The sequence below is a fragment of the Atractosteus spatula genome, assembly GCF_055471065.1.
Source record: "Atractosteus spatula isolate fAtrSpa1 chromosome 10 unlocalized genomic scaffold, fAtrSpa1.hap1 SUPER_10_unloc_1, whole genome shotgun sequence".
Lineage (NCBI taxonomy): Eukaryota > Metazoa > Chordata > Actinopteri > Semionotiformes > Lepisosteidae > Atractosteus > Atractosteus spatula.
In genome coordinates, this window is record NW_028296612.1 from 488,289 (window position 1) to 511,322 (window position 23,034).

At 44.7% G+C, this 23,034-nt stretch overlaps 2 non-coding genes across 2 annotated transcripts; both read right to left on the reverse strand.

The window, feature by feature from the left end:
- Positions 1 to 13,103: 13,103 nt before the first annotated feature.
- On the reverse strand, positions 13,104 to 13,185 carry trnas-gcu (transfer RNA serine (anticodon GCU)). The gene has a single exon. It is a non-coding gene; the product is annotated as a tRNA-Ser (tRNA).
- A 7,589-nt stretch (positions 13,186 to 20,774) lies between these two features.
- Positions 20,775 to 20,846, reverse strand: trnaw-cca (transfer RNA tryptophan (anticodon CCA)). The gene has a single exon. It is a non-coding gene; the product is annotated as a tRNA-Trp (tRNA).
- Positions 20,847 to 23,034: the final 2,188 nt, after the last annotated feature.

A 23,034-nucleotide genomic window follows, 5' to 3' on the forward strand; every position in this document is an offset into this window, starting at 1 on the left:
TGGAACTCTGCGTGAGCAGCTGTTACGAAGCGGTGGTGGCCGGCGGCCCACGTTCACCCCACTGTAGGCCGGCTCTGGCCCTGGCTGCTCCTTCGGAGCCTCCCCGCGGGGCTCCTTCTCCCGGTCCCAATAGGGGGCCAGGCAGTCTCGGTGCAGAACCACCACTCTCCCCCGGTGGCAGACCTTGCCTACCACCCCGAGGACCTCAGCGGCCCCCTCCCACAAAGGCGCCAGCTTAGGGCTGAGGCCTTTGCGGCGGTGCGGGCTGTACACCCAGACCAAGTCCCAGGGCAGGAAGGCAGGCCCCCTGCAGCGCAGGTCGTAGTACCGCTTCTGCCAGACTCCCGCCTGAGTCAGATGGGTCCGGGTAAAGCTGTGCACCCGCCACATCCACTGCTACAGGTCCTATTCGTAGTCCGGTCCAGCTGGTGGTGCCGACTCGTCTCCGGGCGGCAGGCCGAAGACCAGGTCCACCAGGGTTTGCATTTCCCGGCCCAGCATGAGTGAGGCCAGGGTACACCCGGTAGATTCCTGGACTGCGGTCCGATAAGCCCAGAGCTCGAGGGGGAGGTGGCGGTCCCAGTCCCGTTGGTGACAGGACACCAGGGAGGCCAGCTGGGTGGGGAGCATCCGATTAAACCGCTCCACAGTCCCGTCGCTCTGGGGATGCAGCGGGGTGGTCTGAGTCATAGAGATCCCCAGGCGCTGGCACACTCTGGCGAAGACCTGGGACTTGAAGTTATGCCCCTGGTCACTGTGTAACTCCTCCGGCACCCCCAGCCTGGCAAACATCCCCTCCAGTAGTGCATTGGCCACCGTGGGGGCACTCTGGTCCGGGAGGGCATAGGCCTCCGGCCACTTCGTGAAATAGTCCATTGCTACCAGGATATAGTGGTTTCTGGCCTCGGTGCGCGGAAACGGGTCCAAAACATCTACCCCCACCCGCTCCATAGGAGCCCCCACCTGGTGTTGTTGGAGGGGGGCCCGAGAGCACTCGAGGGGACCTTTCTGCGCCACGCACACTGCACATGTTCGGCAATACCGCTCCACGTCCCGGTGGCAAAGACCCCAATAAAAATGGCCTCGGAGACGCTGCAGGGTTTTTTTACAGCCGAAATGCCCCACGCCCGGCTGGCCATGCACCACTCTGAGCACAGCCGCGCGGAGCGACTGTGGCACCACCTGCTGCCACCGTATCTTGCCACTGGAGGGTACCTGCCACCCCCGGCGCAGCACCCCGTCCTTTACCTCCAAGGCCTCCTACAGGACGCAGAGGGCCTTGACGGACTTTGGGTGCTGGGGGTGCTCCTCTCGCGCAGGCCGCGCTCCTGCTGCCTTCCAGCGGAGCACCGGCCCCACGTCAGGATCAGCTGCCTGTTGCTGTGCCAGGTCTGACATGCCCACCCCCAGCGGCCCCTCCAGGGCTGTGGCCGAGGTGCTCGCCTCCGTCACTGTGCAGACGGCTCCCTCACACTGCTCCCACCGGGCGCAGTAGTGGCAGTCCGCAACCTCACAGGGGTGCCGCGAGAGAATGCCGGCATTGAGATGGCTAGATCCAGCACGGTGCACAACAGTGAAGTCATACTCCTGCAGGACCTCTATCCATCGCACCATCTGCCCCTCCGGCTCCTTAAAGTGGAGCAGCCAGGTGAGGGACGCATGGTCGGTCCTCAACAGGAATCGGGTCCCGAATAGGTATGGCCTGAAGCTCGCGACGGGTCACGCAGTAGTTCCGTTCAGCCTTATTCAAAGCCCGACTGTAGTAGGCAACTACCCGCTCCCATCTGGCCCCTCCTGTGCCAGCACCACGCCCACCCCCAAGTCACTTGCGTCGGTATCCAGGATATACGGTAACCACGGATCGGGATAGGCTAGCACGGAGGCCCCCACCAGAGCTTCACGTAACCGACCGAAAGCCGTCTCGCAGCCCATGTCCAAGTCAAAACGGCGGCCCTTGTCGGTGAGGCAGTGCAGTGGGGGAGAGATGCTGGCAAAGTCCCGGACGAACCTCAGATAATACAAAGCCAACCCCAGAAAGCTGCACAGCTCTGCGACGGTGCGGGGAGTCGGCCATCCCCTCACTGCAGCAACCTTACCTGGGTCTGTAGCCACCCCTCGCGGTCCAACAACATGTCCGAGGAAGGTCCCCTCCCGCCGCAGGAGCTCTCAATTGTTGTGGTTGAGCCTCAGGCCAGCACAGCGGATGCAGGCCAGCACTGCCTGGAGGTTCGTCAAGGCCTGGTCGAAACCCTGGGCATGAACCAGCAGATCGTCCAGATACAGCACACACTGGTTCCGCGGGACCGATGCCAGCACCCTCTCCATCAGCCTCTCGAACGTCGCCGGGGCATTGCACAGGCCAAAGGGAATGACAGTAAAGTGCCAGAGGCCCTGGCCGATGGAAAAGGCCGTCTTCGAGCGAGCATCGGGAGCGAGCGGTACCTGCCATTACCTGCTTAGTGAGCCCAAGATCTCATCAAGAATTGTATCCAGCAACAGCGTTCGGCGCATTGTTCCATACTCCGACCACTCTCGGTGTAAACAGGTCCCTCCTTGAAATGCACTGGTCTCTGCTTGAAATGCACTTTCCTGCATTTGCTTTGGTGTAACTGGCTTCCCCTGCATGGGCGAATGTGAAGAAGATCCTTAGTAAGTCATTGAAGAAAACCGAGAAGAGGTCGGAGTGGCCTCTGTCGTTCATCAACGATCCAGTCAGGCAGTACTCCTCTGTAAAGCTTCGTTAGTTCACATCGATTGGCTTTTTTATTGCCTTCTGCATGCAAGTAGTAAAAGCAGACACCCCTATTCTGCCGTGACCTGGATTCAAACCGGGGTTGTTGAGGCCACAACGCAAAGTACTGACCACTATACAATCACGGCGAGATACCGAGACACACGCGGTGGGGCAGAAAAGTCTGTGCCCTCTTCGTGTGACAGGAGTCGGAAAAGTCCTGATGTTGCATTTCAACTGAGCCCCAGTATACATCGACCCTTCGACACTCTAAGTGCAAACAGCAATTACAGTTTGCTTGCATGACACACGGAAGAAGGCTGCGTGCTCCCATATGGGCTAGTGGTTAGGATTCCTGGTTTTCACCCAGGTGGGCCAGGTTCATTTCCCGGTATGGGAACGTGTCAGTTTTGCCTCCTGCTTTCCAAAAGATCAGCACCGTGTACGAAGGAGCCACACTAAAACCACTCGATCATGTGCAAAACGTACAAGAAGAAGGGGCGCCTGTTTCCAACCGAGGACCTCTCGCTTGTGAGCCGAAGTGATCATCACTGCAGCTCGGAAACCTGCAGGAGGTGGGTGGGGTGACTCTGGTAGATAGTGTTGACCTTCGGCAATAGAATTTATACTCTCCAAGATGATATTTGCACTTTCTGGAGAGGAGATTTTCTCCACTTCAGTAGCCCGATTGCGTCGATTGCGTGGAGAGGGCTGTAGAATGTGGCGCCGCCTTTCCTGCTCCGTCCATGACAGGCGTGCTGGTCTCTGGTGAGCACGGTCAATCAGCGCACTCCAACGAAGGCACTGGAAGCAGCTGAATAGCATTGGCGAAGTTCAGCACTGGGTCACTGTGCATGGTTTCCCATCGTTTCCGTTGTGTAGTGGTTCTCACGTTTGCCTCACACGCGAAAGGTCCCTGGTTCAAAACCGGGTGGAAACACAGTGGCCACGCTCACTGTTTGGGGATTCCTAGTGTGGGGATCTACGGGATCTGCACAGTGCATGTCGCAAAGCTTCCTGCTGTCACTTCAATGCGCATCCTGATGTCGAGTCGTGTGCTGTGCACAGGCTCTGAAAGTGAGAGCAATGAAAAGGTGCATGACGCTGTGAAAGAAAATGCAGAGAAGTGAAAGGCAGTCCTTTCTCTAAGGAGGTAGAAGGAGAGCAACTCGCTGTCGGGGAATCAAACCACGGTCTCTAACGAGGAAGACATCGCTCTCTCTGTCTCCCGGTATTTCACGTCTGAACGGAAAACACAAACGACCAACTCGGAATGACATGCTTTTGATGCTTTTCAAAGCCTTCTTTGTGCACGACGACTGCGCCGCCCAGCAGATACAGCTTCGGCTGTGGAGACTTGTTCGGGTGGCGTTCTGGGAGTCGCGTTTTTCAGAATTGTATTGAGATCGTTTTCCACAGAGCTCAGATGTCAAAGCACAGCAGCAGCTCTCCACAGCGATCCTCTATAGCGCCCTTTCTCCCGCAGCTCCGTCCTTATTGGAAGGAAGCAAGAGTGAAATAGTGCAGGGAAATAGACTGTGTGTAGTGTCTATGTGAGTATTAATGATCATGGCATTACTGATAGTTTCAGTATTAATGCTAGTATTCATGTTAATATTAGTGAGAGTATATCTGGTAGTTTTACTAATAATACAAGTATACATGTGACTTTGTGATGATAGATACTTTTAAATTTAGTTTTAATGCTAGTTTTCATGTTAAATTTAGTGATAATTATACTGTTAGTGTCAGAGTATTAACACTCATCATCATGTTAGGTTTCATGACAGTATTACTGTTATTATACATATTATTAGTCTAGTAGTTGTTTTTGTCAGTGTTAGTAACAATGATAGGGTTTGATGATTGTGTTAGTGTTGTAATATTGGCAGTATCTGCATTAGTGTTAGTTATAGTGTATCTGTACCTAAGAGTGGATGCGGTGTCTATGTGTGTATATAGTGTCTATTTGTGTGTCTGTGAATGTGTGTGAGTAAGTGTGTGGGTGTGTATCTGTGAGTGTCTGATTTTGTGTATATTGTGTGTTGTGTCTGTGGGTGTAAATGTATGTGAGAGTGTAGGTGTATATCTATCAGTGTGTGTGAATGTGTGTGTAAGTGGGCTTGGGCTCCACTGGTGTGTCTGACAGAAGTGACCCATCAACAGGTGTTGGGGTCCAGAGTCGCCTATGAATTTAAACACTTTCTAGAGTCCAGACCAACATCCAGAGATCTGTGAATGCTCTTTTTTTATCACTATTAGTAGTAATGACAGTAGTAATTCCAACGCGAATCATTATTACCGGAACAGCCATCAGAAAATATCGCCTTTGCAATGATGTCACTTAACATCATTAACACTGAAGTATTTAAAAGGCAAGAAATACTATCACTATGCAATTAATTGATGCAATTAAGCTCCTTTAAATGTAGGCTGATAAAATGTATAGAATTAGGTGACAATATCAGAATTAATTCAAATGCACAAGATCAATTTTCAGCAACAAAAATGCACTCAAGATGCACAAATATTTTACAAGAAAGAAACCTTACATTTGCCTAGAACACTGCGACACAGAGGCCAATCTCTTCTCCCTCATTATGCCGGATTACACGCTCATGATGAACAGTCCTTCAGCGATAGTCAGCTGCCATCACCCACTCAGACATGACATTCATGTACATATTATACCTTAATATGGCACCACGTTACAATAATTTGATCAAAACAACTGGTGAAAAATTAATAATCAAATATTTCTTTCCTTCTTTTAGTAGATAAAGACTTTGTCCAAAAAAGAAGCATTTATTACTTTCCTCTCCTACCAGCCCTTACAAGTCACCCAGTTTTTAGTTTAAAGCTGGATTAAAGCTCCAGTCTCTTTGGGGGTGTGAGTTGGAATCCCACTGCTGCCAACTATCTCCAACTATCTCAGTGTTAAGAAGCAAAAAAAACACACATTTGCTGCAGAAGGAACAGGAGAATTTGTGCCATTCAGCCTTATAGCGTGATGTCATTTTCTCATGCTCATTTTTAGATGCTTGTGATCGAATCTATGATTCTTATGAGTGTGCTCACCCTCCATAAAGGTAGCACAGATATAACGTGCCACATTTTCAGAGAATCGCATTAAATACAGGTCAGAAGAAGGCAACAAAATGTCCGCTAGGCAGTCCAGCGATTTCAACAGTGTTCTCTGTTGTTTAGGTCAAGAGTGACAGCCGTTACAACACACAGTGTCAGGCATCAAAAAGACTTCCCAAAACCCTGATCCTCTCCTTGATCCAGTGATGGCATCCAGACATTTCCTGCAACAAAGCCAGGATACGGTCTTTAACAAAACGAGTGAAAAGCTAATTCCCAACTTTTGCAATCCTTTGCAAAGAAGGACTGCATGTGCTCAGTGTTAAATGCACTGTTCATTATTAATAATAATAATAATCTTTACATTATATAGTGCCTTTAAAGGTGGCTTTTCAAAGTGCTTTACAGAATGACAACAATAAAGTTAACAAAAAGCACAAGATAAACAGGATGAGAATACACAGTTAGAGGAGACAATAGATGGTGGTATTAAATACAGTAGGAACAGAGGGGTAAATAATAGTTCATTAAAGGCTCTTCTAAAGAAGAGGGTTTTGAGTCTGGATTTGAAGGAGTTTAGAAAAGACTCCAGCACAGGAGTAATGTGATCACAGTCCAGTGCTAATTTCTTTCTTGTGGCTGCTGGTTCATTTCCAACTGTGGACTCTTAAGAAGTCCTTTATTTGACTTGATCAACACCAATCCCTAGAGGATTTCGAAAGGTTGAATCAAAATGGTATGTGACTCTGGTGGGACTCAAACCCACAACCTTTGAATGACTTAATTCTACCAAGGAATAAAAGTCCAACATGCTCGCCATTGCGTCACAGAGCCAACAGATACAAAGTTACATAAAACAGCTGCAGAAAGCTGTAACTCATGCTTCTCCCGTTGTCTCTAAATTGAGCTCCATAAATATTGACAATGAGTGGCCTGTTGTCTACAAATAGATACCGCTGGGATTCATACCCAGGGTCTTCTGGTTTTTAGTGAGGCGTCTTAACCAGCTAAGCCAGGGCACCAAACCTGCTAAAAGTTATCCACAACTTCAAACACCTGTGAGAAACGGGCAACTGCAGTGTTATGCCTGCTGGCTCAACAGATAATCCTTTTCGAAGTTTAAGGAGAGGATTTCTTTGTCAATTCAATTAAACATTTCAGAAATGCTGAACGATTGATGTGTTTCACGCGCAGCGCGGGCTCTCCTTTGCTTACAAATATTTTTTTTACACCAATTTACTCAACTACGATTTTTTCTGAGCATTTTGTTTGATTGCTTCCTATTTTATACTGCGCTGATTTCTGTATTGTTCAATTTCCCTGTTGATATAAATTTCTTGTTTTGTAAGACAAGAAGACCGGCTGTTCTGACCTTACCTTGCACTGGAGCCGCTCTTTTCTTTCCAAAGGCGCAGAGAAAGATACTACCGCAGGTAACACCCCGTGAGAAACATCATGAGCATCTGTAAAAGCTCTCTACCTGCCCGCTCCCCACACCGACGTGTGTGAGCAGGGATTTATAGGGACATTCTGAAGTGTAGAAACATTTTATCGTTACGTACTTTTCTGTGCAGTTAGTTCTCCTTCAACTCCGACCGACAACGGAGGTCGTTTTTAATACAGGAGTAAAGGCACACTGCACATCTGCAAAACATCACGTACAGGTATAGGGAGAGCGACATCAGTGATTGGAAGGTAGGAAGTTTCAGGTAACTTTTTTATTATAGATTCAAGCAACCCTAAATACCTTTTCAAGAAACATTTCAGAATCCGTGTCACATCCAGTACGATTGCTACAGAGGTCTACAGAATACAAACAGAACACTGTTTGTGTGTTATATAAAACACACCGCCCAAAACATTTCTAAAACAGGAATTACACGTTTAGGAATGCGCCCCATTTATACATTAAATAAAAGGTCTGAAGCCTGCTCCAAAAAAGAGCTATATTCAGAGCTGACAAAGAAGTGATAGGAAACATCTCGGAAAATGAAGGTGCAGTCGTTTTCACGCGTCGCACACCAAGAGCTGAACCCGGCGTTCTCTGAAAAAAGTAAGGTGTTGGGAGTGTGGCTGGGTGGTCTAAGTTGCTGGGTTTGTACAAAAATTTCTTCGCAGGGGTAGGTTTGAATTTCGCTGCTGCTAAGTGTTTGTGGGTTAAGACCGTCCTTCTATTGCGAGTTCAATGGGTAAAAACTTTGCTTGACAGTCTGTCGAGAAACTGAACTAGGTGTTTCAAGATAGTATTTGTCAGCTTAACATCAAGGCAGAAAAAAGCCTCATTTTGTCTTCCCAACAGCAATGCTCTTTGGTCCCTTCAGCGTTATGCAGGGAACAACATCTGCCGTGATCACTTTTGAGTCGGTGCGAATCGTAGTGTGCCGTAGTTGTTTTTAAAATTGGTTTTGTCGGCATGCTGCATTTGTCTGTGAAACTTTAATGCTGTGCTTTTTCACGCCGAATCGTTGGCAGGAGCAAAGCTTATTCAACCTTTGCACTCAGCGCTCAATCAGAAATACAGTATGTATTACTATTAGTGGCACTGAGGTCACTATGGTGCAATTGAGCGATGTAAGACCAATGGCATAATGCATAACGCGTCTGACTTCAGATCAGGAAATTGTATGTTTGACTCCTGCCTGGCTTTTGTTGCGTTAAAACGATTTACCTTCCTTTATATAAATTAACTGCACCTGAAAGCTATAGAAAACACTTTGGGTAAATTGTCGAAATTCGCATGAGGCTGCAGACAACTTAACACTACTGTCTGGAGATCAGCTCCTTCTCTGAGCTCCATTGCAACGAAAACCCGTGGGTAGCAAAGTTGGAGAGCAGCTCAACTTGTGCTCAGTACGGTGCTGAGGGTTCAGTACTGGTGTTGTTCTAATTAGCACGAACTGCACAGGCTCTGAATAAGACCATTTCAATTAGTTTGGTCAGTGTAGGACACTTAATGTAGAATTATTACTTTGCCTGTCTCTTGTTTGTATATAATTTAATGTCTCTGATAACTTAATGTTAGTTTTTAATTTAGTTTTAGTTTTACGATGTAGGTCATGCATTGACATATGCACGAACACGCGAAATGTCTCACTCCTGATTCAGCTCATGCTCCATAGGAGAGAAGCGATTCCTCTTGCTTCTCGTACAACCATATCAGAACAGAAGCCTGTGTCACCCAGCTCTGATTCAAGAGCGACTCGCATCTTCAGCCCTTTTTTTTGTTCGTGATCATTAATTTCTTTAGTTATGATCAATATTGAACTTTTTTTAAATAAAAATAATCAAACACACAGACAGGTTTTTGAAAAGTAGGGTAGGGTTACCGATGAACCGGTGTCGAGCAGGGCCAGGCAGGGTTGGTCCTCGATTTGGCAGTGGAGGTACAGGCCCCGGCTACAGCCGACTCGCCCCACGGTGGCGTGAGGGGCGCCGGTCTTAACAGCGCTCTCCGGAGTGGGGGTTGAGGTGTTCAAGGGCGGGCAGCCATTCCCGCGCTGTGCCGCCCTGTTCCCGTTTCCCGATGCCGATCGAGGAGTGCGAGGTTCGGGTGCCCGGCAGTACCGGGCTCGGTGTCCCCTCTTCCCGCAGCGGTCGCAAAACAGCGTGCGGGGCTGTTCCGCGGTGGTTGCTGCATGGGCTGGCTCCTCTTCCCCCTCGCTGGACTCCTCCGTCGCCGCCTCCGTCAGCCGGCAGGGCGCACTGCATCTGCTGGCACTTCCAGCCACCCCGAACACGGCCTCAGCCCGTGTAGCAAGGGCCAAGGCCTGCTCCAGCGATGCCAGCGCTGCCAGCTGTACATGGCGCTGCAGCTCCTCGGGTGAGAGGGCCTTGAGAAAGGCCTGGAGAGCCATCTCCCGCTGCGCCTCCCGGGGAAAAGCTGGGTATCCTCGGCGGGCGAGGAACATGACATCAGCGGCAACCGGGCCCAGTCGCTCTCCTGGTCGGCGCCGCCGCAGGGCCAGCCTCTCCCGCATCAGGTCCGGCACCTCCTCCACGCCTAAGCGCAGCCGAAGAGCTGCTGCCAGTGCCGCATATTCTCCTCAGTCCTCCTCCGGGAAATCCAGGAGCACCAGGCAGGCTGCTCCTTCCAGCGCCACAGCCAGGTGGCTGGCCATCTCTGCCCGGTTCCAGCCATTCGTTCGGGCCGTGAGCTGGAACTGCGCCTCATAGGTTTCCCAAGGCGCTTCCCAGTCGTAGAGGTCGCACCCGCGCCGATGAGTGTGGGAATCGCTGGTCGGCTCCGGAAGGGAGGGTATCTTCTCTCTGGGGTATCTGCTGGCCAGGAGTAGCAGCCAGTTGCCCCAATTCTACCGGCAGAACCACTACTAAGTAGCCCTGGTACTGTGGGCTGTGGCCACCTGTCGCACCCAGGAGTTGCTCAGGCTCCATATGTGCACTGCCGGTGGGTTCTGTCTCTTTTAGAGTCAGCCAGCGCTTGACAGAATCGGTTAATGTCTGCCACGGTTTGTCCATCCTGCCCGCTTCTGACACCAATGTAGCATTTACAGGTTCTTCTCAGGACAAAGGACCAATGGAGATGAGATAAATGAACCAAACGATAGCTTTATTCTTTATCAACCACACAAAACCAAACACAGAATATACACACACATGAGGAGACTGACAGAGCATGTAAACATCTTTAGGGTGGTAATTACTTAACAACAAGCTATACACTTATAAGACTACACAGGACACTAGAACTACTATGACATTATTTACACAGGTAGGGTCAGCTGCTGGTCATCGTGCTGACCCTCAGACTCTCCCCGGCTACAACTCCCAGCCTGCCCAGCGGTACTATGAGCGCCTAGGGGCACTTCCTCTTCACAACCGGGAGAGGGCGTTACAATACGTATATTTGACGAATCACTGCCCACTGGCGTTGCTTTCCAGACACCACAACTATTCACGATGAATCTTATGAATACACATCTTTATGAATAATAGTATTATTTATTAATAATTAACTTTAATGTATATCTTTATTAGTAGCTGTATTAGAGGTAATGCATGTACAGCCTTTATTATGTGATAGTGAATTTGCAGGTATACTGGGGAGGGAAGAGAACTGAAATGAAGGAAATACATATTTAAAGGGGGTGTAAGTCTTACATCCGTTCTGTCACATCTGGGTGTTAACTGAATAGATTTGTGGTATTATTTATTGTGTTTGAACTCTATACTTGTGTTTCTCAGGAGACAGCAGAAATATTGGCGATCTGTGGCTACAGAAAATAGTGTGAACTTTATAGGCAAATGTAAGGTTACGTTAAAGAAAAAAAACGTATTGTCACCTTTATCAACGTGATTATTTAAGACAGTTGTTCGGAACAGTATCTCTTCTCATATCTGTGGCTGTTGTCCTACAATAACGGTGGTGAAACAGGCAGAATGTGTGGAAAGAACTGGAGATGGAACAGGAGACTCATCCAGTCAATAGTAAGGTTGTGTAGGACCGCACACACTAGGAGACAGTGTTGAGTAGCGTGGTTTAAAAGCTTCACGAGCCAGACAGGAATCGAACCTGCAATCTTCCGATCCGAAGTCAGATGCGTTATCCATTGCGCCACTAATCCTACTGTCGCTTTAGTCAACTGCACTACAGTGAGCTCAGAGCCGCTACTAGTAATGCATTGCCCCTGTCCACATTTTCTCAATTAGATTCACGTGTTTTTTACGTGTGTCTAATTACTACGTCTTTCGTTTTGTCTGGTTTTAAAAAAAATGTCTCTTTAAAACAGACAAAGGGTTTATGTGTCTCCCTGAAATTCACACACGAGGGAAGTCACACGAGGAAGGAAAGATATCGCGTTTAAAAAGAATCGGGAGTGGAGACGCCAGCGATTAAAAACGAAGCTTCATAGAGTACGTGCGCGCTACCACTGAACTAAACTCCCGATACCGAGTTTTTTCCGCAGGTCTTTAATTGTGTTAGGAAGAGTGAACCGTCAACAGTGCACATTTTAAAGGTCAAAGCAAGACAATCAGACGTGAGGATAGATCAGAACAGGAGCCTCTGCTTCTCTGTTTGCTGAGCGTTTGGTGAACGTAAAAGTGAAAGACAAATTCGCTGTTTTCACTCTTTAATTAAGGAGCAAGAAAACACCATCCTTCGAGCCGGATTCAAAACAGCGACATAATCGCCCGCTGCTTTTTTTAAACAGTTTTACGCTCTAGCAACTGAGCTATGGAAAGGTCAACTTAAAACGCCCACGTTTTGTCATACGCGTAGCCCAATGTAGTGTACTGTTTCTGTTTATTTAATTTATTTAATTTATTTATCCCAGTTCGACATCAAAATACTCAGTCCCATAGTCTCTTTTAGTAGAAGAAATAGACCAGGATTCTACTGTATATTCTACCAGAGATCTTACAAATCGTTTGAAGGGATATCAATGCAGGCAGAAATTGACTCTTTTTCTAGTGGAATCAGGATCATACAAAACCTTTCTTTTGAAATGAGAAGAGGATCATGGTGACACTCAAAACATCCCTGCCTTTGTTTCTTTCGAGGACTAATGGATTATTGAGGTGCAAACATCGGTTCAAATCAAAACTCCGCTACTGCAGTTGCTTCTTGGAGAGTTTCTTCAAATCTTTCAACTGAACGTCGATATCTTGGGATATTAACGATGATATACAGAGTGGTTTTCTTTTGATCGAAAATTTTATTAAAATATGAGCCTCTTTTACCTTTGTCTTGGATGTTTCGCAAGGTATAATACTTTCCCTTGCATCCTCAGATAAACATTCTAAATACCACAAAGTTACAATATATGGAATAGCATTTACTTTTACATATATTTTAAAATTTACTCTTATTTAAAGCTACATTTAGTGCTAGGTAAAGATAACGTTGCTAATACTGATGTAGTAGAAATGTAAGATGAATTGATAGCTTTATTTGAGGTAAAAAAAAAGTCCTAAAACGCCTCCTGTAACAGGTAAGGACTCATATCTAGATTCAACTCCAAACGTTGCTATTGCATATTATTTAAACACGACCTGTTTCAGCTTCTGGTGAGTGCAGTTTTTCCTAATTGAAATTAACAAGAACATTTTTCAAGATGTACCATGTCCCAAAACCGTTCATCAGGACTACTATTAATATCAGGTGAAAGCAGTACAAAACATAAGTGTAACCTAAATATTAAGAGACTATTGTCTGTCAGCTACTGTTGTAAGCCATGTTCAGCCAACGCTAGAAATATTACTGCTCTACTACAGTAGCAAAAGTGCACAAACCCGACTTAGAAATGGATCACAAGTCAGAAGCTCAAGACGACGAGGATGGGATTCGAACCCACGCGTGCAGAGCACAATGGATTAGCAGTCCATCGCCTTAACCACTCGGCCACCTCGTCGAGAAAGTCAGCCCCTTCGGACATGAGTTGGCGCGCTCAAGATCATCTTTCTTCATTCTTGAGGGTCATTTTCCTCTTCCACCTGCCATTTCACTATTTTGCTGTGATGTCAATCCACCAGGCGTGTCCTGTGCTTCAGTGGCGAGTATAGAGGACACCCTGTTGTACACGGAAAGCACATCGATCTCCTTGGATATGAAAAGTGCCAGATAAAAGCCATTTCTCATCCTGTCTCTTAGTATCGGGGCTGCTAGTGCATGAAAAGGAGGCAACTTGCTCGGCGAGCAGGCTCAGCGCACACCGAACGCAGATGTCTCAGAGCGGTATGTCCACGTGGCTGTAAGCATAGTGCTCTGCCGGCGCCGTGGTTTAGCTGGTTAAAGCACCTGTTTAATAAAGAGGAAATTCTGTGTTCAAATTCTAGCGAAGCCTTTCTTCCTGTCTTGTTTTACAGAACAGATCATTTGGGACACTCACAGAGGGCTTGATTTGGTTTAATGCATGTATTCATTTCCTTTGTGGAACTTTTTTAAATCATATATCTTACGAAAGATGAAATGTGAGCGAATTTTGTGTTCACCAAAAGTATGTAAATGCCAAAAAGCGGCGGGTAAGCGTTTCTGTGGTGCATTTGGTTGGCGTGTTCGGATCTTAACCCAACGTTGGGTGTTTTGAGCCCACCCAGGGACGCACTTCCTCCCATAGTAAACATCATCACCACAGATATTTAATTTGTCCGCAAAACCTTAACTATTTTGATATTTGCAGTAGTAAACAATTGAGGGTTGGTCAGAGGTAAAGACTGCGATAGAGTCAACATTACCGGGAATTTCCAATAATTACCGACAAGGGCAACTTCCAAGCAGATAGTATTCACCCATGGAAATTTATGTTCCAATGTGTGGCGGGAGAATTCACTTATACTCCTGTTGCATCCTCAGCTAAAATAATTAAAAATACAGTGCAAAATTATCTGAGAACTTGACAAGCAAAAACGACAGATCGCCGGAGTTATATTTTAATATTTTCGTATATTTACCTTAATTTGAATTCTAAATGTTAACCTAGTGCTGTTCAATATAATGTAATTTTGTTGTACTTTTAAAATATTTTAGCTGAGGATGCGAGGGAGGATATTACACCTTGCCAAACATCTAAAATAACTGTAAAAGAGGCTGGCATTTTAATAAAACAGGCGATCAAAAGAAAGCTACAAATAGTATGGTATTATGCTCAATATCCCTCGATATTAAAAGTCAGATGAGGAATTTGAAGAAACTATCAAAGAAGCAACATAGCAGAGGATGTTGATTTTGAACCAATGTTTGCACGTCAATAATCCAGCAGTCTTCGCTTGCCAGACTTCCTCAAGATATTCGGTGTTCTATACAGAAAATCGAAAATAAAGCGCAAATGTGGCAAGAGGGGTGGTCCGAAGCAAAGACTGCGGTAGTGGAGGAAAAAACTCCGCACGATGACTCGTGTCTAATATTCGGCCCCTGAAAGGCATCATATTCGTTGAATTGCTTGTCAGCGTGTGATTTCGCAATGCCTGTGTACGGGCTTATAATTCCGGAATATCAATGGTCAGACGCTTACGATGAGTGATTGTGTTTTGTATTATTTAGATAATTGAAAATAAAACATTTTCAAATTTACAGCTCGAATGAAATAAAAAAGTTCATTTATCTCTTTTTTTTAACAACATTGCCATAACTATTCAGATACATCAGAATAGTAACTGAACGTGACAGGACTTTATTGGATTTTAGGAAATTTATTTTTGCGCATCTTCGCCTACGATCAGGAATACCTTCCTGTTTTCAGCGTGTTTATTGTTTCTGCCTGTGATCTCGGAAAGAAAGACCCAGTAAATGTTCACCGCGTTTGCTGTGGTTTGAGAGGAGTGTATGAAGGTAATAAAGCAGGGAGGACGCGTGCATTCCGCATGGGGAGCGCAGAGTAATGAGCCGCACCTGCAGCTCGCTGAGTCTTTTCTCATATAACCGCTCAGCCTGGACACACAGCGCCTCCAGCCTGTGTTGGAGATTTGCAGTTCAGAAAACAGCTGTGTCGAGCAGAAACTGATCTTCCTGCTTTAGTTAAGGTTATTGGACGGTTACTGTGGGGGTATAGCGCTTGTATCTCTCTTCTCTGGCTAAACACTATCTACTGTAAAGTATAGAAATAGACAGAAGCTGAAATACAGCTACAAATACTTCAGTAAGGCCAGGCACATAGGAAAGTTTAATACACATGTTCTATGAATCACTTTGCCTAGATTTTCGAACTCTGTTCGAGCTCTGATATACTGTAATCGTCTCGGCTCCTGCCGCTGTCACTGGGAGAGTGACTGCATTCCGTAGGGCTACAGGTTGATTTCACAATGCCACATTTAGTGAAATACAGGAGAAACCGCAAGGAAAACAATGTTTTAATAAATCTTCTTCTGTTTTTTTTTATTGCGGTCTTTCACATTTGAATGCATACCTTGCAGTAAATCTTTCCAGATTACAGGCAGCACAAAGTTCTTAAGGCAGAATTCGAAGCCTATTTGACTTTCTGCTGATCACATTGAAGAGTTCACGAAGCATTTCCCTGCCTATCATGTGCCCGCAAACTGGTTTCTCCATTTTTCCGTGTTAGCGAGCACAACAGTCGGGAAACATGTAAGATAGTAGCTGTAAGGAGTGGGATATGAACCCACCCGTCTATTCAGAGGACCGGGACACCCAAGCAAGGAAAGACAAGAGTTCTTGAGTTTGGCGCCTTAGACCACTCGGCCATCCTGACGAGCTAGATAAAACGGTCTGTTAAAAGCACCAGTAAAGTAAATGCTTTGCAGGAGACGCGCCAAGTTCCCTGTTGGAGCCTAAACGGTTCGCGGAAATCAAATTTTCGGATCGATTCAGAGTGTGCTTTACAGCCTTTGTGTAATATTTTGATCTGCTAGGGTGCAGTTGTCTTCACAATCTGGATTATCTCATAAAGAGCGACGTCAGTGTAAAACAGCTATCATTTTTAAGAACAGACGTTGTTTTGCATAATTCTAATTGGTTTATTTTCCTAATTGCAATGTATTGTGAAGCATAAAAGCCAGCTGCATAAATCTCTAATTCGCGTCTTTGATGAAGGCGTTTCAAATAGCAGCCAGTGCAGGATTTTTGCTTTTGGAGCATGTATTACATTGTAAATAGTCTTAAATAAGCTTAAATTCGGACACTGTTATTTAGACAGCGCCAACCAGTCTGACCTCCTACAACTTTCGGTGCCGGCTGACTAGGTCTTACAGCAGCTGCAGCCAGAGTAGCCGTAATGGCAACACAGTGCTTGGAGTTCGGCTATTCTTCTGCAGAACCAGCGGTATCGGAATATATTGATCCGCATAAGAAGCGCGTTCGGTTTCTGATCGTTTTTATTGAGCGCTGCTCTAAACTTTACATTTGCTCGTACTAGTTTTCCCTATGAACAAAAGACATTTCCCTAATTACATGATTTCACTTTTTTCTTATCAACAAGTAGAAAGAAATAAAATATAATTCCATATAAAAGCCCCAGGCAGGATGGTTGGTGGTCTAAGGCGTTGCATTCAGGTTGCAGTTTCTCCTTGAGGCGTTTGTTGAAATTCCACTTCTGACAAAGAAGTTAGAGTAGAAACGATAAAATCCCTAGGTAGAAAACATCTCTCATTTCACGTGTTTAATGTTAATTGTCTCAGTGGTTGCCTCGGTGATTGATGGATCTTCTCTCTTGCAGGGTGACGGCAAACGTCTTCAGAGAGGGAGTCTCACACGCACGGCTTTTCTTCATCAAGAGCGGAGACAACAGAAACAGGCTTCAAACTGAAATGAATTACTTCTTGAGCGTTTATGACCGTCTATAAAAAGCTGAGAGCAGGTGAAAACGTCTTTTGAAATGAGGAAATGTCTGCTGACAGTAAACAGAGCTCACGCTGAGCTCCGGACAAGTGCTCCTCGTTAGTACAGTGCTGAGTACACCCGCTTGTTGCGCGGGAGACCGGGGTACGTTTCTGTGACAGGGCGCTGGTTTAATTTTTTAACAACCTGACTTCACTTAAAAAGTGTGTACTGTGTTCTAAGTTTCGGACTAGTTAGTGTGGTAGAATATGGAGATCATCCCCAGCTCTGAGCTCAAATGCAACAACATGTCATGCTGAACAAAGTCAGAGCCCAGCTGAACTCAGTGTAGTGCTCAGGACTCGGGAGCATTGTTGAGTTCTAATTAGTACGAACTGCAGGGGTTCTGAATCAGAACATTTCAATTTATCTGATCAGTAAATTAAAATGCAGGACACTGTAAAATAGGATTATTACTGTGTCTCTGTCTCGTTTGTCCCTCACAGTTTAAAAGATACCAGAAAGGACACACAACTACTAATGTGATACTTATTGGAAATAGTCCCAAAACAAGCACGTCTGGCAGCTGGTAGACTCCTGTAATTTTGCAGTGACAGAACACTTAGAAGATTTGCAATCTATTTAAATATGAATTTACTAAATTTCAGTTCTCTTCACTCCCCGGCATAACTGAACTCTCACTATCGCATACTAAAGGCTTATATGCATTAGCTGTGATAAAGCTTCTAATAAACACATAATGAAACTTAGTTTTGTTCCTCATGATCCTCTTCTCGATCCAAATGAAATGTTTAATATGATCCCCCGAGAAAAAAAAATGAGTCCATTTCTGCCTGGAATGATTGATGCCTCATCAAACATTTTGTAATATCCCCGGAAGTTTATACAGTAGAATCCTGGTTCGTCGGTTAAATTCAAGGTAAAAAAGACTAAGGAAACGAGTGGGAAACGATGTCGATCTGTGATTTAAATCATCCGGAACATTGCACAACATTGGGCAGTATGTGACAGAGAGCAGCACCTGACATCCCTTCGATAGCTCAGCTGGTAGAGTGAAGGACAGTAGTGGGAACAGCTGGGAATCCTTAAATTGCTAGTTTGACTCCGGCTCGAAGGAAGGTACTTTAATCAAATAATTAAAATAGCGAATTTGTTTCATTCAGACATTGATCAAAAGCTCAATAAATGAAGCAGAGGCTCCTGTTCTGAATTCAGCTCACGTCTGATTGTCTTGTTTTGGCCAAGATCTGATCTTTCAATTAAGGGACTACTCTGTCTGCTTTGTAATTCAAAAATACATACAAATGTCAAGTTTTTTTTAGATATAAAGGTTTTCTCTGTTTTCAAAGGATAGCTACTTAATTGGCTTTATGATTTGGTATTGATTTTGTATCGTTGTATTATTAAGTTTGTGCTTTCTGTGTTTTTATCGTATTGTGAACTTATTTTTTAAACAAATGCTTACAAAGCCAGACAAGGCACACATCTGTTTATACCAGCGGTGAATTGTACATTTTTATTAAGTACAATCTACTGTGCACTTTTGGGAGTATAACAGGTTCGATATAAAGTGGCAAAAATATAAAAGGGAAAAATACCCCAGACTGCGTGTAAAGGCCTCGTTGTGACTGTTTTATTTTTAGATAAAGATGGCGTACTGTGCACAAAATGTTGCAGAAACACAATCTGATATTTTAATAACTATTATTTTAATAATTTGATAAGTATGAGGCCCCGGATCCAAATCTTCAGTCCTGATATTTTTAAAAATGATATCTTCCCTTCCTCTCGTGGAAGTCACACGATGTGAACAATTGTTTTTTTTTTCACGTTGCGAAAAAAGAGCCTCAGACGCACAGTCAACAGTAACCAAACCAGGATGGATTCAGCTGGGAGCCGGACTGAGCTCATTCTCACTCCCTGTGCTGAAAACAGAATTATCTCTTCCCCGAACATCGTCTACAGCTGCTAGATATTGCTCTGCGTCCTACTGCTCCAGCAATTCCTTTGACCAAAGACAGATCACTTGTGCGCTTTTAACCTTCTTGCAGCTACAGGCGAGACTGAAGCTGGAGATGTGAAGGCACCCGCTGGTGCATGTTCTCTAAATTTCACAATCGCGACAGACTTCTCTTTTTTTAAAAAAAGTAGATATAGCCCTGAAAAAAGCATTAGCTTTATCAGTTTTTACATTAATCAAACATGATATTTTTATTACATTTGTTTAAACATATATAGCGCTTTTCTGGACACTCCACTCAAAGCGCTTTAGAGGTAATGGGGACTCCCCTAGTGCGCCAGAACACTCACCACACATCAGCTATTAGTGGGGAGGAGAGCAGAGTGATGAAGCCAGTTCAGAGATGGGGATTATTAGGAGGCCATGACTGGTAAGGGTCAATGGGAAATTTGGCCAGGATGCCGGGGTTACACCCCTACTCTTTCGAGAGACGACCTGGGATTTTTAATGACCACAGAGTCAGGACCTCGGTTTTACGTCTCAGCCAAAGGACGGCACCTGTTTACAGTCCAGTGTCCCCGTCATAATACTGGGGCATTAGAACCCACACAGACCCGCCCAGCGACAGAAACCAGACGGTACCGTGTGTCGGGCTCGGCTGCGAGCAGGACAATGACGTTACGGGGACAAAGTAGAGAAAATCAAAACGGTTCTATAAAAGACCTGTGTCAGCTGTCAGTTCACAGTCTGGACTCTAAATCCACTGATCCAATTTCAAATATCTCTAACACCTGAGCTGCGGCTTCTTTCGAGTAGTTATTCAGGAGAACATTATGTTAATCATATAGATGAAACGTTTAATATATTCAGGTGGGTAGCTACGTCAGCATTCGAATCTGCAAAGGAACAAGTAATACTGTAGGTTTATTCCATGCTGAAAATAGAAGAGAGAAAACAAACCTGAAGAAGGTTTCACAGCTGAAACGTTATGTTTTCTCTCTTCTCTTTTCAGCATGGAATAAACCTATTCCCAGTGGGCGGTGATTCGTCGAATATACGTATATTCACAGCGAAAATACGGCTATACGTATATAAACGTCGTTGCGACGTATAATCAAAGTCGAATTGCAACCGTAAAATTGACGACATTAATAAACGCATATATAACGTCGAAAACACATCTAACACAGTGCCTGAGGCTTTTTACTGTATATATCGTGTGTGCCGCAACTAGGAGTATACGGCACTCTGCATAGTGTACGAAGTAAATTTATTTTATTATTTTATTAATAAATATAATAAATTAATTAATTACTGCGAAAATAATTTACTTCGTACACTGTGCAGAGTGCCGTATACTCCTAGTTTTAAAACTGACAAAAATGTAGAAAACACGTTTCTCACTTAGAATTTAAGATGGGGGTGGGGTATTACTAGTAGCGGCGCAGAACTCACCATGGTGTAATTCATTTACGTGACGGGCTAGTGGTTTAATGGATAACGCGTCTGATTTCGTTTTATAAGATTGTCGATTCGACTTCTACCGGGGTTTTGTGATTTAAATCAGGCTTTTTGGGCAGTGTACCTTTTCTCTTGTCGTGTTCAAGATGATTCGCTGCATAAGCTCCTGACTGGGTGTTCTGTACTGCTCTGTTATTTCATTCAGATTACTTAAGTGGTGTACAGATAAAACCCGACTGCGTGGTGTAATTTCCGGGTTCGGCACCAGCAGCACCTGCAAACATATCAGCTGACCTCGACGTGAGTTGAACACACAACTTTCTAATCTGGAGTCAGACACGCTACCGTTGCGCCACGAGGTCACTCGCCACAAGTGCTTTTAATTCCCCCAAAGAGAAAAATCAGCGTCCCTGGAAAAGATTTTTTTCATTCTCTCCTGTGAGGAGCGCCGCTCTTCCAACGAGGGTCTCTTCTTCCCAGACCACAGATTATTCTTCCCGCCAGGCTCTCTCACAGAGAGCACACACACCGTCTCCACTAATGTGTTTACTACATCTATAGATCTGACCCCCTACAGCCCCGATATACAGCCCGGATATTCGATATTCCCCGATAAAGAACAAAAAATATTCCTGGATAGGATATTTACCACCAGCCTCGTGAACATCTCATCTTGACCTCTTCCAGGAGGAGCACAATTAACACAGAATCCTCTCTCCATTTAGCAAATAACACAAAACACTGTTTACCTGTCAAGACAGAAAACCAGGCTGCTCCAGGTGAGGCTTAAGCTCACAACCTCGGCATGACTCCACTGATGATGTCATTTTACATGGCCTGAACCAGGAAAGAGTTTGGAAGTTATGGTGTTGTTTTAATACTTGCCTACTCTTTTAATTTTTCGGTCAAATCTTTTATTTGGGAGTACTTTCAATTGATGTTAATCCTTGTCCCGATGCACGATTCTGGGCCATGGTGCATCTTGAATAATGTTCTTATACAGTAGGCTTCAGTTTGGAAAAGTGCGCTCTTCAGAAGCTACCGAAACCGCTAATGGTTACATAACACTTAATGCAAAAGCAACGGTCGGGTTTGAAAAAGAATATTACTTGCTATGAATACAAACACTGCTACAGGAGGGGTGTTAGGGCTATTTTAGCTTAGATCATCCATTCATCTTACATTTCTTCTCCATCTATATCAACAGCGAAATCGCTACTGAGCGCTAAAGGCAGGTCCTGGCAATACAATCTTCTTTAGAAAACATTATTCAAACTATTTCTACTACCATACGTCAAGTAAAAGATACCGATTGCACGCAACTAATACAATCTCTTTTCCAGGGACGTTGTAGCTAGATGCAAATTACAATCGAAAATGTATGAGTTTTAAAATTTTCTTTTGGATCCACAATGATCAGCATGAACCATCAAAGAGCCTGTAGCTGCAAGAAGGTTAAAAGCGCACAAGTGATCTGTCTTTGGTCAAAGGAATTGCTGGAGCAGTAGGACGCAGAGCAATATCTAGCAGCTGTAGACGATGTTCGGGGAAGAGATAATTCTGTTTTCAGCACAGGGAGTGAGAATGAGCTCAGTCCGGCTCCCAGCAGAATCCATTCTGGTTTGGTTACTGTCAGACTGTGCGTCTGAGGCTCTTTGGATCGCAACGTGAAAAAAAAAGAACAAAAAACATTTGCTCACATCTTGTGATTTCCACGAGAGGAAGAGAAGATATCACAAAAAAAAATCAGCACTGAAGATTTGGATCCGGGACCTCATACTTGTCAAATGATTAAAATAATAATTATGAAAATATCAGGTTGTGTTTCTGCAACATATCGTGCACAGTACGCCATTTTTTCTAAAAATACAGTAGATTGTACTTAATAAAAATGTACAATTCATCGCTGGTATAAACAGATGTGTGCTGTGTTTGCCTTTGTAAGCATTTGTTTAAAAAAGAAGTTCACAATATGATAAAAACACAGAAAGCACAAACCTAATAATATAACGATACAAAATCAATACCAAATTATAAAGCCAATTAAGTACCTATCCTTTGAAAACAGTGACATTTGTATATACTTTTGAATTACAAATCAGACAGAGTAGTCCCTTAATTCAAAGATCAGATCTTGGCCAAAACAAGACAATTAGATGTTAGCTGAATTCGGAACAAGAGCCTCTGCTTCATCGTTTATTGAGCTTTTGATCAACGTCTGAGTGAAAAAGATTTGCTATTTTAACTCTTTGATTAAAGTTCACAAAAGCACCTTCCTTCGAGCTGGAGTGAAAACAGCGACTTGAGGATTCCTAACTGTTTTTAATACAGTCCGCCACGCTACCAACTGAGCTATCGAAGGGATCTAAAGTGCTCCTCTCTGGCACATATTGCCCAATGTAGTGAAATATTCCGGGTGATTAAATTCCAGTTCGACATCAAGTTTCCAACTCGTTTCCTTAGTCTTGTTTACCTTGAATTTAAGCCACAAACCAGGATTCTACTGTATAAACTTCCGGGGATGTTACAAAATGTTTGAGGGGGCATCAA